We start from the raw sequence: 15733 nt of genomic DNA on the forward strand, positions 1-15733 counted from the left end.
TGACACGAGTTACCTGGTTTAAAACCAATTTGGATTTTTTTTTTTTTTTTTATAAACTTATTTAAAATGAACAACAGTCAAATATCTGAAAAGTTCGTGACATATTGAAGCTAGCATTCAAATAAATTATACAGCTTTAATCACTTACCAGTTTGTGATTAGGTCCGAGCATTATAATAATTAATAAAGGCTATTATAATATTATTAGTATTTCAAAATACTTAATTAAGCTGAATAATAAAACTTAAAAATAAATAAATAAATGATCGTGGTTATTTATTTATTTTTATCTATTGTAAGTGCTTCTGGTCATAAAAGCCATAACACAAGCAGCTTTGTCATCATTACAGCAGGAAATAAATTAGTCTACATTTGAATATTGCCTTGGTCAATGGGGGCCTCAAAGCCAAAGAGCTTTTCTTTTCTTTACTTTTTTCCTTATCAATCAATCCTCTATGGCGACTCTGAAGCACAAGTCATCATATTTGTATTATACCGCCAAGGGGGATGTTTGAACAGCCATACAGAAGCAAACTGAGGTTATACAAAGTTTTTTATCTCTTTGCCCACAACTGGGCATCTCCTGGTGAGTGATCAACCCAGACTCCTGTGTATGTCATAAAACGCTGTGTGCAAACAAAATTTCCCTGTAAGTGGATCTGACAGCCAAGTCTTAGTTTGGAGTGAAATGGTGTAGTGGCGCACGGATAGGGACTGGTTTCCACAGTCTATAATGTATGAACCAAACCACTGTGTCCCTGAAGTATGCACATAACCCTTGGTTCCTCATGGTGCTTTTGTGAATTATTTTTCATTTAAGGTGATAAGTGGTCTAAATGGATTTCTATTTGGGGTAGGTTCTCGAGAACTTGGAGTAAGTGAGAACTCAACAATTTGACTTGACATTGAGGGAACCCTTCGGCCAAGACTTCTTCATTTTCTCCAACAATAATCTTGATTTTCATAGCTGTGTGGTCTCACACCCGAGGCTCTCCAGCAGTTCTGTTTCATGTCCTTGTAAAAATGCATCTGCGCTCATAATTAAGGACTGTTGCCCCTTTCATTCGTCCTCCTAGATTGGTTGGAGAGAGAGGCTGGATACCCGCGGCTGTCCGTGGCACAGAATATGGCCCTGCCAGAGCTGTGGTGATAGAGATTATTTGACTGGGGCTGTTCTTTTGAGATATTCCAGTTTTGGGGTCTGCCGTAGGAGTTGTTTGGATCATCCGCCGCTATTTCTCTGAAGGGAAAATCTGGATGCAGAAATGAAATTTTCCATCCATTTCTGATTGGTTAAAACCTTACTCTCAATCACACAGTGTGTCTAATGCCTGAGGCCGGTCTTACTTTAGATTCTGTGAGCGTGGGGTAAGCGTGTCAGAATATTTTGAGCATTACAATAATATTTAGAAAGCAGGTGCAACAGTCACCACCTTGGTTACCTGAACAACAGCAGAGGCTGATAACAAAATTATAAACGCATGGACATTCATTTATATTTTAATAGTATTAAAAAGAGACAATCCATTGTAAATGGTGTCTTACCCAGAGGAACTGGCTTGGTAAGGGCCCGCGAGACTATTGAAACATATTGCCTTGACATTAAAAGGCTTTGGGCTATTTGTTTCAGAGAAAACATGAATGGTAATGCCCTCACAGCTGGACGAATGATTATGCTAAGACAGAACACATGGCGAGGTTAATTACAGGGTCATTCTGGTGTATTTATGCCCTGGCTACGATTACATACTCTTGTATAATTTAAGATTCTTTAATGCACAGCGGAACATACTCTTGAGATTGCTTATGTGTTTAGTGGACATTTATCAATCAGTCAATAATGCTACTGATTACACAAAATATGTAAAAATAAAATCTGAAATGTGTCGTTTCTGCGCAATCCACGCCACCAACTGGAATTGGAAAAATAACTGTTTTTGAGCAGGTCTCCCAATACTTCTCCATTAAATAAATAAATAAATAAAAAGTCTAGCCTCAAAATAAGTCTAGCATGAGTTTTTGTTGTTGTTGTTGATGTTGTTTTGGTTTAGGTAAACAGAATGTTCAATGAGGAAAAAAAAAATGTAGGATGGGACTTGAAGTGGGTGTGGAATATGGCGTGGTAGAGAAGGGGTTAAACGTAAACTATCTTCATGACATCATCTAAAAAAAAAAAGTTCACAATAAGACCAAGAAAGTGTATTATGTGTCAACCTTTAAGGTTTTCTGTCAGGCATTTGAGTCATATATATGAAAAATAAAATGCATGTCTGCTAGAATATAACAGAGGTTTAAAGGAAGGAAGAAAGGATCGATGGAAAATATGTTTTGGAAATATAGCATTGAGGTCTCTATGACTCCAAACATTAAAAAAAAAACAAGTGTCAGTGTCAACAGAACATGCTGAATAGCTTCCAGTAGATAAAGTTTTAATTATTCAAATTATTTAAAGAAGAGAGCCTCCTATACAGATGATTAAAGTTATTTAAAGTAAATAATATTCAAATAATTTAATTAAAATGCAGCTGTAAATTAATTTATTTAAAGATAATTATTGTGTAGTTTGTTCATTAAAACAAATACAAAAACATTGCAACCAAGCAGATAAACAAGAAATGGTGTATAATGGGTATATTGTTGAGTTTTTGTTATTGTTTTGTTATTTGGTGTTTATAATGCCTGATGGAGATATCGTCTGAGGATACTACTCTTCCTGAACCTGGTCATTTACATGTGCGCTCTGATTATCCACAAACCTCTGTTAGACATCACTTGGGAACCAGTTAGAGGTTTTCCCTCTGCTCTGATTGTTTGTTGTCCTGCCAGATTCCGGAACGGGAATATTCCCCATCACTGGTGCTGTATTACAGAAGGGCTTGTTCATACCACAGCTGCCGCAGACACTGGGAAATTGATGTACCGCTTCTCCTCTTCAGAAAAGTGTTGATTGTTCAGGAACAATCCTCTGACTTCTAGGAGGAAAACATAGTGACACAGGGACAAAACATAGCAAATCTGTTCCAACTTAATGTTTCTTGAACAGCAAATCGGCATATTATAATGTTTTCTACAGGATTGTGTGACACTGAAGATTGTAGTGATGATGAAGAAAATTACATTTTAAAATATATTCAAATAGAAAAAAGGTATTTTAAATTGTAGCAATATTTCGCATTCGTATTGTTTTTACTATATTTTGGTGATAATAAGAGACTTCTTTCAAATATTGTAAAAAATCTTACAATTAAACTCATGAAAGCAACTTCAAAAAGTAAGGTAAGCAGTAACAGGACACAGACAGTAAACATGACAGTACTTTTGCGATCTTTTGAAACGTTGAAACATTTCTGTTAAATATAAATTGTGTTTGACCATAAATCCATCAAAAGCCTCTTCAAGTAGCATAAAATTAGATTTTCTTTAGACATTTTTTTTTTCCTCCGGCTTGCAAAGTACAGGTGGTTGAACAGCAGTTTGGTGTGACACGCAGACAGGATGTGATTCCTTTAGGGACAGCTTCCCTCCGCTCTCTCGCTCTGCCAATGACAGCGTGTTTGACACCTAAAACACAGCACCTAAACACCACACCGATCCAGTGTGTGCGTGCGTTTCACACCAAATGTCAATGGTAGTCCATTCTGTCCTTGAATCAAGCTTGTTTGAGGACATTCTAATGCATGGCGTGTTTGTGACTGCATTTTGTAACTGTTGTGAATTTGTTGACCTCGTAAGAAAGCATTTTACATTTACTTATACTCACATTATAATGTCTCAGAGTTTTGTAGATGTTCGTGACAAATTCCTTTCTAAGCATGCCTGTACAAATCTGTGTTTGTTTTTGTGAGGTAAAAAACTTTTTTTGGGCAATTAAACATAAAAGAAGGTAAGTGTGGGTAAATGTGTTTTGTGCAGATAACTGCTTCAGTGCTTTTCCGTATCCCTTGCCACTTTGGACAAATTACAGCCTGACTTTATTTGGCGAAGGTAGGTATGTGGCTTTGCCCGCACACCGACCCATAACTACATCACTCATTGTGTTCAGGACCCTGGTCGACTCTGAGTGGTCCTTGACTCTGAAGGGTGGGTGACACCTTTGCCATGTGGAAAGACAGGTTTGATAAATGCATCCATTAGGAGCGGGAAACAAAAGGGGGGATTTTAGCCCATGCGATAAACTGAAAGCGAGGAAATTATGATTCTGTGTAATTATCAAAGTCAGAAGGGTAACTATGTGCATGCATTTTACAGTATGTGCATTCTCCATTGAAATAACTAGAAAAAATGCTATGTTTGATGATGTGTGTGACAAAGATATAATATGAAATTTGTTAGACTGATGAATGTTTCTCACAGTAATTGATTGTGTTGCACATTATGAGTTTGAGACAGACAACAAATGGCTCATGTTTTGGACTGTTGTCGTTGTCCCCCATTCCTGTCAAATTTGCTAGCTTAAATCAAGAGAATTGTTCCTTTCTTCCTTCAGCGTTCCATCTCTAAACTCTATCTTGCAAACGGTGGAGTCAAGGGCTACTCCATCATGAAGCCAGCCTGCTCTATTTCACTTACAATTACCCATGATACCCTGTGGACCCTGGCACATCTGTGATAGTGGTCATACGGGAGGCCTGTTACTGGAATTGGCAGGGTAGATTCAGCCCCCAAGAGTCTCATAAACCCTCAGATCAAATCAGCTCCTACCTTTCGCTCAGGTTCTGTCACACTTCATCTAAAGAAGCAGGCATCTGCTTAACCTGCCATGCAGGAGCTGAGGAACGTCTGCTAATGCTCCATTTAGACAGGAAAAAAAAGACCCAAAAGCAAAACTATGGTTTGCAGTTATTATAAATGACCTACATTTCCTTTCTGATCTTAACCCTAATCAAAAGACACTTTGATGCTTCATTGCTAATGCTGCTAGGGCTATGACATGAAAGATGTATATAAATGTTCCACGTTGTAAATTGCATAAAGTGGCCTGAAGATTCCAGTCACAATTTAAATGTCTGAATATTAAAGCATTAGATATCAAGGAAATTGGCCTCTGCAGCAAATGATGCAAAAGCTATTCTCACAATAAACATTTTTTTATGCATTATGAACTATGACCTAAAAATATTAAACATTGTGTTACTTAAATAACACAGCTAAAATAAAGCTAATATAAAAATATAATATATTAGGTGAAAAAAAAAATGGCTGGGCAACTTAATGAAATAAGTTTAAGTTGAAGCACTAAAATTACAAACTGTAAATGAATAAAAATTAAAACTGATCTAAAACTAAAACTGATATAAAAATAATTAATTAATTAATAATTAATTAATTACATAAATAATAATAGTTTAACAAACAATAAACTCAAGTTAAAGTGAACACACACACTTGTGTACAACATCATTGCCATTTAAAATAAATATAATTTTTTCTAAATTTAAAATAATTCATGTAATGGCAAAGCTGTTTTTTCAGCAATGTCAAGAAACATTTATTATTATAAATTATATATTTATTTCATGATTCTTAGACAGAAACAACCAGATTTATGTGAAATAGAAATCTTTTGTAATTTTATAATTACCTTTACTCTGACTTAAATTCAATCTGATGCATCCTCGCTAAATAAAAATATAAATCCTTTAAGAAAAAAACAAAACAAATATTTATAATTTATTCAGAAAATGCATGGCTAATTTTGAAAGTCTATTAATGTTTTGCCCACATAATTATTCCCGTATCTTTCTGCTGGGACAAACCAGTCCAATCTTGACCTTCTGATCGGCATCTACAATCTTAGATTTGCTCTCAATCATATATCAGATCCATCTTTTGTCAGCTGTATATAACTGAATGAAATCAGGACTTGTTATACTAGAGAAAATCAATCTGGAATGAGATGTTCTGCCTTACATATTTGCAGAAACAAACAAGAAGCTTTGGAGCCAGTCCCAGATCTAAATCCAAAAAGCACAGAATTGATCAAGTGTAATGTAGACTGTACCAACACGCATGGTTTCGCCCGTATACTGCTTTAATAAGCAGGCTAGTTTAATGAGATAATTGGCTATGTGCAGTTTTGCACTCTTCCTTTGGCAGCCACTAGCTTCCCATTAGCCGTCTCTGTTCTAAACTCATAATAATATTCAGCTGATGACTGCCTACATCTAATGTCTCATGAGCTCTTGGGCAAGGCAAATTCAATTTCTGTGCCATAAAAATGCTTCTGAAATAATCCAATCCCATTCCGGCTCATCTCTTTGCTGCCTGCTCTTTCAGGCAAACGCTGCTGATGCTGAATACTAAATGCCAGGCTTTTTAGCGACTCTCTATCCCTGTGCACCCAGCATCAAGGCAACAGAAGAGCCAGTAAGAATGAGCCTGTGATGAGCCTCCTCAGCTGAACGGAGGAACCAGCCGAGCTCAACTCTGGAGATCGATGATGCTCTCTTAGAGAGCCTGTGGCCCACTTTCTGAAGAGACACTGCTTTAATCTTCTAGGAAAACGATAATGCTTTTGTCCTGCCTCTTATATTACCATTCAGCATTCCAATGACGAATCTGCACATCGACGGACGGCTTTCCAATAGGACTGCGCATTACTTTCAATTTACGTGGCGTTCTTAATCTTCATACAGTACATCAACGAAGCAATTCAAACAGTTTTATGTTCTAGCTGACAAGAGTAGCACAAGTATGATGGAAAGGATTGAATATAAACACACATGGGAAGAAAAATGGTAATGTAAACAAACACAGCTTTTACTTTTAAAGCTGTCACCAATTCAATTGCAAAACTGCTCTCTTTATTTACTATGATTTTTGACCTATTGTTATTGCAACAACACCACTTTTTATGCTTCAAGCCCAACTCTATCATAATGTACACACTTTTAAGTGGTAATAGAATTGCTTAGAGAAAAAAAAATGAAGGAAAAAACTTCAAAAGGGACTAATGTAAGTCAATGTAGAGCTGAAAGCTTGAGTCTTCATGTGGGAGGGAGTGTTATTTGCTTTTTTCCCCATTTTTGTAGTCTTTTATAAGACATTTACTCATTAATTAACTTATTATTTGATATGTTTTTTATTTACACATTTTATGGGGTTTTAGCAGTAACTCAAATATTAAATTTAAAACAAATCCGAAACAACTGAACAGCACTGAAAGTCTTCTAAATTAGAAGTGTAAATTTATACTTAATGGTCGATCAGCTATGAACTTGCACAAATGGACTCTTATGAAAGCTTATGATTTTTAGGTAAAATGTCCCTGAACATTGAATCTAGGAGTGGACTTTCATGATGATGTCAATATTTGTTGGATGATCCATACATTTTTGCCAATCTGTCACATGAGAAAATGTCAAGAAAGAAATCAAAAAGAATTGGGTAAAACGACACTGGTCCCAAAGGGTTACATTTAGGGGTCGACCTTCATGTTGATGTTTTATTAACAAATCATACATTTGTTTCATGATTTTTCAAGTCACTTTGTATTAAATTCATATGAAATCACTAACAAACACAATACTTAAACTCAAATGAGATTATAAACAACTTGGTGGAGGATAAATGTACAAACTATATACATTGTGTGGGAAATGTTACTTTCTAAACGTGTTTTTACTTGAATATCATCTTAACTTTCACTTTTAGAAGACTTAGAAATAATACATTGCTACTTGCACTTAAGTGCTAACCGTAATCAAATTCATTGGCCTTGTACATGTATTCTGCACTTGACAGTGAAACTGAATAGAACTGAATGTTAATCTATGCTGTATACTGTAGGTGTCAGGACACAGAGAGAAATATTTGCCTGTACGTATATTGAGACATAATGGTCAATGACCAGGTCATGTCAAAAGAGCAGCAGGTATTACAAGACACACAGGTCATATTCACATACTGTCATTCCAATATGGATATATTTAGAGTTATATTTATGTCCATGATGATGAGTTATGTAACTGCAACTGGCTGTTCAGGTTATATACAGTCCATACAATTATTTATTTAAAAAATAGAGCTATAGTTTCAATTAACTCATGACAAATTAAATAATTATCAGAAAAACACAAATACATATAGAACTACTGTATATTGAGAATATGGAGCTTGAAGAGGGAAAAGAAATGTGACCCTGGACCACAAAAGCAGTCTTATGTTGCTGGGCTGGGGTATATTTGTAGCAATAGCCAAAAATGCATTATATGAGTCAGAATTATTGTTATAATTATATCTAGTATGCCAAAAGTCATTAAGATATTAAGTGAAGATCATATTCCATGAAGATATTGTGTGAATTTCTTACTGTAAATATATCAATACTTATTTTTTTTATTTGTAATTTGCATTGCTAAGAATTCTAAATATTATTATTATTATTATTATTATTATTATTATTATTATTATTATTATTTGCACCATCAGATTCCAGATTTTCAAATAGTTGTATATTGTCACAATATATATGTATAAATATGTAATTTGGTGTAGATTTTTATGGTCAAAAAGTAAGATGAAATTGATAGCTTGTAACATAAATCAGTGAGCGCTTTATGACAGTATAGCAGACCACTTATTCATTCATGCTTATGCAAAATGCATATATATATATATATATATATATATATATATATATATATATATATATATATATATATATATATATATATATATATATATATATATATATATATATATATATATATATATATTAGTTGTCACTCTATATTTCCCAATAATATGTCATAGTCAGATGATATATAAATGTTTAATTTTATGATAAATAATCTCTAGACAATAATCAATCAATAATCTTTTTATTGTGGGGTCAAAAAAAATTACACAACTAACACATATAAAAAAAAGTGTTAATCGTATAATATTACTATATGAAAGTGATTGTTTACAACGAAAATTAGATTTCACTGCAAAAAGACCTGTGTTCAACAATGTAAAGGTTGCTACTTGCTAAAAAAAAGTACAAACTATTTGTCAGATGACATGAAGCAGCCCAGATTTTGTCCACCCACTCGCAATTCACATTTTAATGACAATCAACTCAGTCTGGCAACAGCATCATGCGAAAAGAGAAAACTTGGCGGTTTGAGAGATTACTGTTCTAATACCTGGAAGCTAATTTTGGTTTACTCAGCTCAGCTTTGCCTAATTAGAGTTTGCAGAGAGATAATACAGATGTTTAAATAAAATGCATTAATGATTTACTTCATAAAATATACAAATGAACCCGCTGGAAGATCTGCAGCAAACGTTTACCTGGGTGGCATTCAGAATAACAGTTACCAATAAACTCTTTCATCACAGAAGTCCTTGCTGCTTTAGATAAGACTGATTGTTTGACTTGAGCAAATGAAGGATCTTTATTTATTTTCAATAGCAACATTGAGCTGTCATGGCAGCGAACCCCTCGAGTGTTTCTGAAAGGCAACGAGAGATGTGTCGCAGACTGATTCTTCAACATCTCTATAATCAGAAGAGCTGAGAGCCGTTTTACTTGAATCAGATCAAATAAAACTCAACAGAGCTAAAGCGAGAACAATATGCCACCGCTGTTGTTTTTTTGTTGAAGTCGGTGCGGTATTTTTGTTCTGAAAGTACATCATTGCCCACCTTATTTTGTTTTCATTGCCACAATCCCTCGGTAGCGCTCTAAAGCAAGTCTCAAAAAACACTTCCTAAATGTTTAGTGAGTATATCACAGGCTTTTCCACTCAGCTCGCACTTTCAAAATGTTCCAGACTGCGAATAATGGTGCATTTAAACTTTCAAGGATGGTTTTAAAAAGCAGACAAGTATCATTTATAATGCTTGGCTAATGGCATGATGAATGTAAGGAACAATGTATCTAGATTTGAAAATAAAGTCACCTTGAAAGTATAGAATGTAAATGATTTTCAAGCATCTGTGGTAAAATATTGGATATTTTCATTATTCGGTTGTTGGCTAATTGGATTCTCTTGCCATGTTAGCTTGTTATGCGTGGTTGATGTCTTCTTTCTCTTTACAGGTAACTAGTGTATCATAGATGCTTCAGATTCTTGACTTCATTTTGAAATGTGGCACACCTCACTTGGATATTTTCACTGCACTGTGTCAATGTATTCCCAATTACTAGCAAGATATATCAGCGGTGTATATGTGCAGTTTTCACTTAGCACAGGACTGTCAACCCTTCAAGAGCTCCTACTGGGAAGTTTTCACTTAAGATTTCAGAAGTCTCATTTGGCTGGAATAAAATTGCAATTTTGGACAGTTTCCTATTATCTTTGTGATTTTATACTTCTTGTCAAAAAGCTAGTGTGTTTGTGCATTTGTAAGAAGCTTCATCTGCATGTTTTACCATTCTTAGCTGGCACAGAGAATTATGGGAAATGTAGATTTTGTCCACATGCCATAAAATGGGCTAAATAGCTAGCTTCTTTGTTGTTCTTGATTGACTATTCAAAATGCATGCAAACTAAACTGAACTGAACTGTGAGCTTAACTATTATTGTAATATTTCCAATTATTATTTGCAATACAAATTAGCTTTTGCAGTTATTCTTGAGATGATATCTTAAACACAGAAGTTTATTGGCATTGATGGTTACATGAAGAACTTTAGCAAAGAATGAGTTAGCCTTGCACACAACAACACAATCAGTGTAGTCCAACACATGGACAAATGATTCTGAATCCTTTAAAGAATCTTTCCATCTTTCTGTCTGTCTGTCTATCTACAGTATATATGCCTTATGTCCGAATAATTTCTACATTGCGCATTATCATTCTAAAGACACTAGCAAAAGTCAATTAAAATGTTGTTTATCAGTAAAGTGTTAAAATCAGGTGAGCTGTTTTTTAAGGTAAGGACAAAATTAAATCAAGGGCACTCAAGAATTGAAATGAAAAACAGTTGATAATTGGATTGCTCATTTACATCTCATTACCATGCTTTCATTAAGGCATGGTTATCAGAAATTCCTCACAAATTATAGTTCTTGCCAGTCCCAGATGCGAGCAAGAAGACAGAAAACACATGAAACATGGTTTAAAGGCCTTCTCTGAAATTTTTGCAGACATCCAAGAAGTATTGGAGGATTTTCATCTTTAAATAGCTCTACAGGTGGTTCTGAGCTGAAAGTCTTGCAGATAGCGGGAATATCCGCGCTCTTCCCCGGGCAGCTCCAGTCAAAGTGACACGTTTGACTGACCGCAGAGGAGCAAAACTCAAAGCTGCACCCCGTCCACTGGCCACACAGTGCACCGACGGCACACGGCTCTGCTTGACAGCGATAACACGGGCTTTGATCTAAATCCCCACTGTGTGTTTAAAAGATGCTGCTACAGCTGTTAAAGTTGAAGGAAGCTGGTGAGTGAGGAAAGGAAGGGATCAGAAAACTTGCTCCTGAAGTCTTGCCCACCGAAGCATTTGTGCTAGTTAAACTGCCCGGGGGTTGGAGAGTTGGGGCATGTGCATTGTCAAAATCAGCTATTTATGATTCAAAAGGTATCTGGAGTTCAGGATAGAGAGCCGGCTTCCTTCAAAACCAACTTATTGGATGGAGAGAATATTATCCGATTATGTAAACTACCTTCTTAAGCCTCGTTCATGCAAACAATACCATCATGTCGTATTGTTGATCATAGAGTGCATTCTTACCATTTGATGCCCATGTATTTTTGGCTGCTATAGTTTAAAAAAAATAAATGAATATATTGCATACAGTTGCACTCTTCTCAGTGGTGTCGCTTTGCTGGACATGTCAAGATTTATGGCAATGAATGCAATCACTCACATGGGGAAAACCATCACTCTGTTGCTTCAAATCACTGACAGTCTGCTTGTTTATCAGTAACTTTTTTATTACGTTTATTGCATGTTTATTGCATTATTATATCCAGCTGAAAATATGTGCATTATTTTAGAATAAAACTACTAGTGTGTATGACTAAAATGCAGTTTTACCTCACTGTGTCAAAAAACTGAGGAATGCCCTACTTTTCAGGTAAGTGGGTCACTGTTTAGCACATAATGACAGTCAATCAAAATGGAAAGATGTGCTGTTAAATAACATTATGCTAAATCAGTCCTCATCAAGAGCTCAGATGAGTGTCAGAGAGTTGAGATTATTACACGCAGAAGCAAAGAGGTGCTGCTATCACTTCATGATTTTAAGTAAATTTGCATTTGATTGGAGACAGAAATCAGACAACCCAGACTGGAATATTTATAGATGCAGAGTTTTTATTTAAAGGGACAGTTCACTCACACAAATGAAAATGTTTCCACCATGTTACAATAAATAAATAAATAAATGATCCCACAAATTGTTTCTTTTGGAAATTTGCCTTGACAGCTAAATTGAATTTAAATTAATAAATGCTAATTCAAAATATCAATAAACACATTAATAGTATAAAAAATAATAATATAATATCACTCCATTTAGTTTACTCTAAATAGTTATGCCTTCATTCACTGAAAATCAAAAAAGGGACTTACAATAAAACTATTAATAAAAATTCCATACAATAAAAAAGATTGGGAAGGAATTATTTTTTAATACTTTTTTTTTTTTTTTGGATAATTTAATATTTGAAGATTTCTCAATTCTGCTCCAAGCAGCCCCCCAGCACTGCATATTTTAGCTGTCCGACAAATCTGAAGCACACGGTTCAGCTTATAGAGCCTATACTAATGAGCTGATATGTATAATCAGGTTTGCTAAACGTTGGACACGTCTGAGATGTTTGTCGCTGAGGAGGATCCCTGGAGCACAACTGAGAAACACTAGTCGAGCAGTGGACGTCAAGTTAATACGCATTACTGTGGTGTGGACTCCCTTCTGCCTGTTTAACACTTGCTCATATTAATGCAGGGGTGTAAAAAGTACTTATAGTGCAGATATGTCAAAATGTATAATCAATCAAAGGTACACTAGCAAAGATATTTCAGTGAAAGTAAAAAAGTATCCTTTTCAATTCGATCTGGTGGTTTCCAGGCCTGCAACACGAACGATAAAAACCAGTGGTGATGCAACATAGTTAAGAAGAGCTCAACTTTATGCAAATGAGAAGCAATATGATGTGGCAACTACAGCGTAAGTGCAGACAGTGACTTGGAAAACTTATAATGTAATTGCTTTTAGTGTAAACAGAGCTCAGATAAATCATTATTAAGTTGTTAAAAAATGTTTTGTGGCAACTGACAGTGACCAATTAGATGACTGACTGGATTGGAAAAATAAAAAGGACAGATGGAAGGTTGAATAGTAAAAAGCAGTAAAATAAAAAGTATATATATATATATATATATATATATATATATATATATATATATATATATATATATATATATATATATATATATATATATATATTTAGAAGATGATTTTACAATGGTCTGATAAATTAATTATGAAAATATAATTTAATAATTTAACCTTGTGCTGAAAATCCTTTACCTAGTTTGGTGTTTCTGGTCAAAATTGACTGGGCTTTTAAAATTGTTTGTAGATATCTTATTATATTCCATATATTAAGTTTTTTATTCAATTTTTTTTGTCAACTAGTTTCCTTTTAGCTAACACATTTTTTTTTTTTTTTTTTACTGATTAATTTTGTAAAAAATAAAATATAAATAATATTTGTAGAAAATTTTAGAAATATTTACTACTAAAACATGAGATGCATAATCAGTTCCAAAAGAGATACAGAACTAACTGGGGGTGTGGTGGGGGAAATCTAATATTTGGTATTAATAAAGTATAACAAGAAATGTAAGAGCAATACTTGTGGGCCGGTCATTTTTAACTGGGAACACCACAAGTGAAACAAAGATTGGGGAAAAAAAATGAGCAGATCATGAATTTATTATTTTAGGTTAAGAGTGTATATTCCAAATGGATGGACATTTCATATGTAATTCAAATACATAAATCTTACATCTATGCCTAAATATTTTTTGAGTGAGGTTGCTATTTCAAGTTCCTCGTCTTTTAATCGGACAGAAGACCACAGGCAGGTGATGAAAGAAGAACTCACATTCTGTTCTTGTGTCATGTCATATTACATCTTACAGCAGTGAGAGTCTCCCTGTCCTCATCACAGCTCTCTCCTGCAGACACTTCCAAAAGCTCTTTGTGTTCAACACGTCTCCGGTCAATAACATCAAAATAACCTGCCAAATCCAAATTCCTAGCCTCCTCCCACCAGACTGAGCGAAACTCACTCCTGTGAATCATGAATCAGCCTTGTTGATCCTGATTCTACTGAAGAATGTAGAACAACCACCTTTCTGTCACAAAACTTGTCTATGATTTCATGAAAATAAGTACCGCCTAATGTATTTACATGCAGAAACTACATTTTTGACATATTGCTTGCAGTGTCGCTCTCCATTACGTTTGCTTTTCTTTTTTTGCCCCATAAAGAAAGACTTCCCTTGCACTTCCTGTTTCATTTCCCTGTCTTTGAAGTGCACGCCACCTTCAAAGATTGGAATTAACTCCGAGTGCTGATGTTTCGGATGAGACTCACATCAAAAGGATGTGTGAGATGACTCGTAGCGCCGTTACTGGCAAATCCGTGCGGTCAATTTTGAGGAAAAAGCTTCACATAACAACAGCTGAAAATGCTTATAGACATTGGCTCCTGGCAGGGTCTGTGAGGAAAATGATGTATCTACGGAAAATTGGCCTGACGCTGCAGAACATACAGTACTTGCAGGTTTGGAGGCAATAATAAAGAAGTTTAGAAACTGTGCTTAATGATTCTTCAGTACTGGGGAAAAAGCCACAAGAAAAGCTACATGACTTCAAAAAGCAATAATTTAGCATTAATCACTTCAACATTAACCCACAACTGGATGGAACCTACATAGTTTCTTCTCTATATTTAATTATAATTCATTAGTTTTAGAGCAATGTACAACCATAATTTGAAACTTTTCCATCAAATTGTATTATTCATAACTTGATACTCAACTATCGATATTATAAACCCTTTAAAAAAAAAAGACGTATATTTGACGTGTCAATACAGAAATATCAACAAATAAAACCAAATACCTATTATAAACACTGACAAATCTGATATTCAATTTATAGCAGTAACAAACTGAAAAATATTTTATTTTATTGTGATCTTCTAAAAAGAAGTTGTATTATAAATGCTTTAAAATGAAAGAAGATCTCTCATAATATCTTAACAATTTGGGTGACAGAGTAATAATAATATTTATTGTCATATTATCTGATTTTATAAATGTTTTCAGGAATGTCTGCTGGTGTTGACAAGAAGTAACACAGATGTGAAAAGAATGATAAAACTTGCCACAGCAAAACCGAAATAATTCAAGCGAGAAGATCAGCAATGAAATATGAGAGTACTGTTCTATTGTGTGATTAAACCTGTGAGGTAGAAATTGACAACAATATAAGAATAGCTAATATTGCATTTTATAGCTGAGTGCACCTTGATTGGAGTGATTTGCCTCTGGATTTCTCAATTATTTACCTGTGTTAGAGCGCTGTGAGATGTTCAGCGTACATATCGCAAGTAAACTATCTTGCGACTCGTTATTTTGTGCTTTGACACCAAAAACACCTTTGTTTTTTTTGCATTCCACTATGTTTTACAGTCTAGGCTTTAACAAATACACTTTAACACAAATAAAGCTAAATTTGTATCGCTTGAAGCCAAAGAACATCGTTGAAGTGCTAGATAC

Source organism: Carassius auratus, unplaced genomic scaffold, assembly GCF_003368295.1.
Source record: "Carassius auratus strain Wakin unplaced genomic scaffold, ASM336829v1 scaf_tig00028219, whole genome shotgun sequence".
NCBI lineage: Eukaryota > Metazoa > Chordata > Actinopteri > Cypriniformes > Cyprinidae > Carassius > Carassius auratus.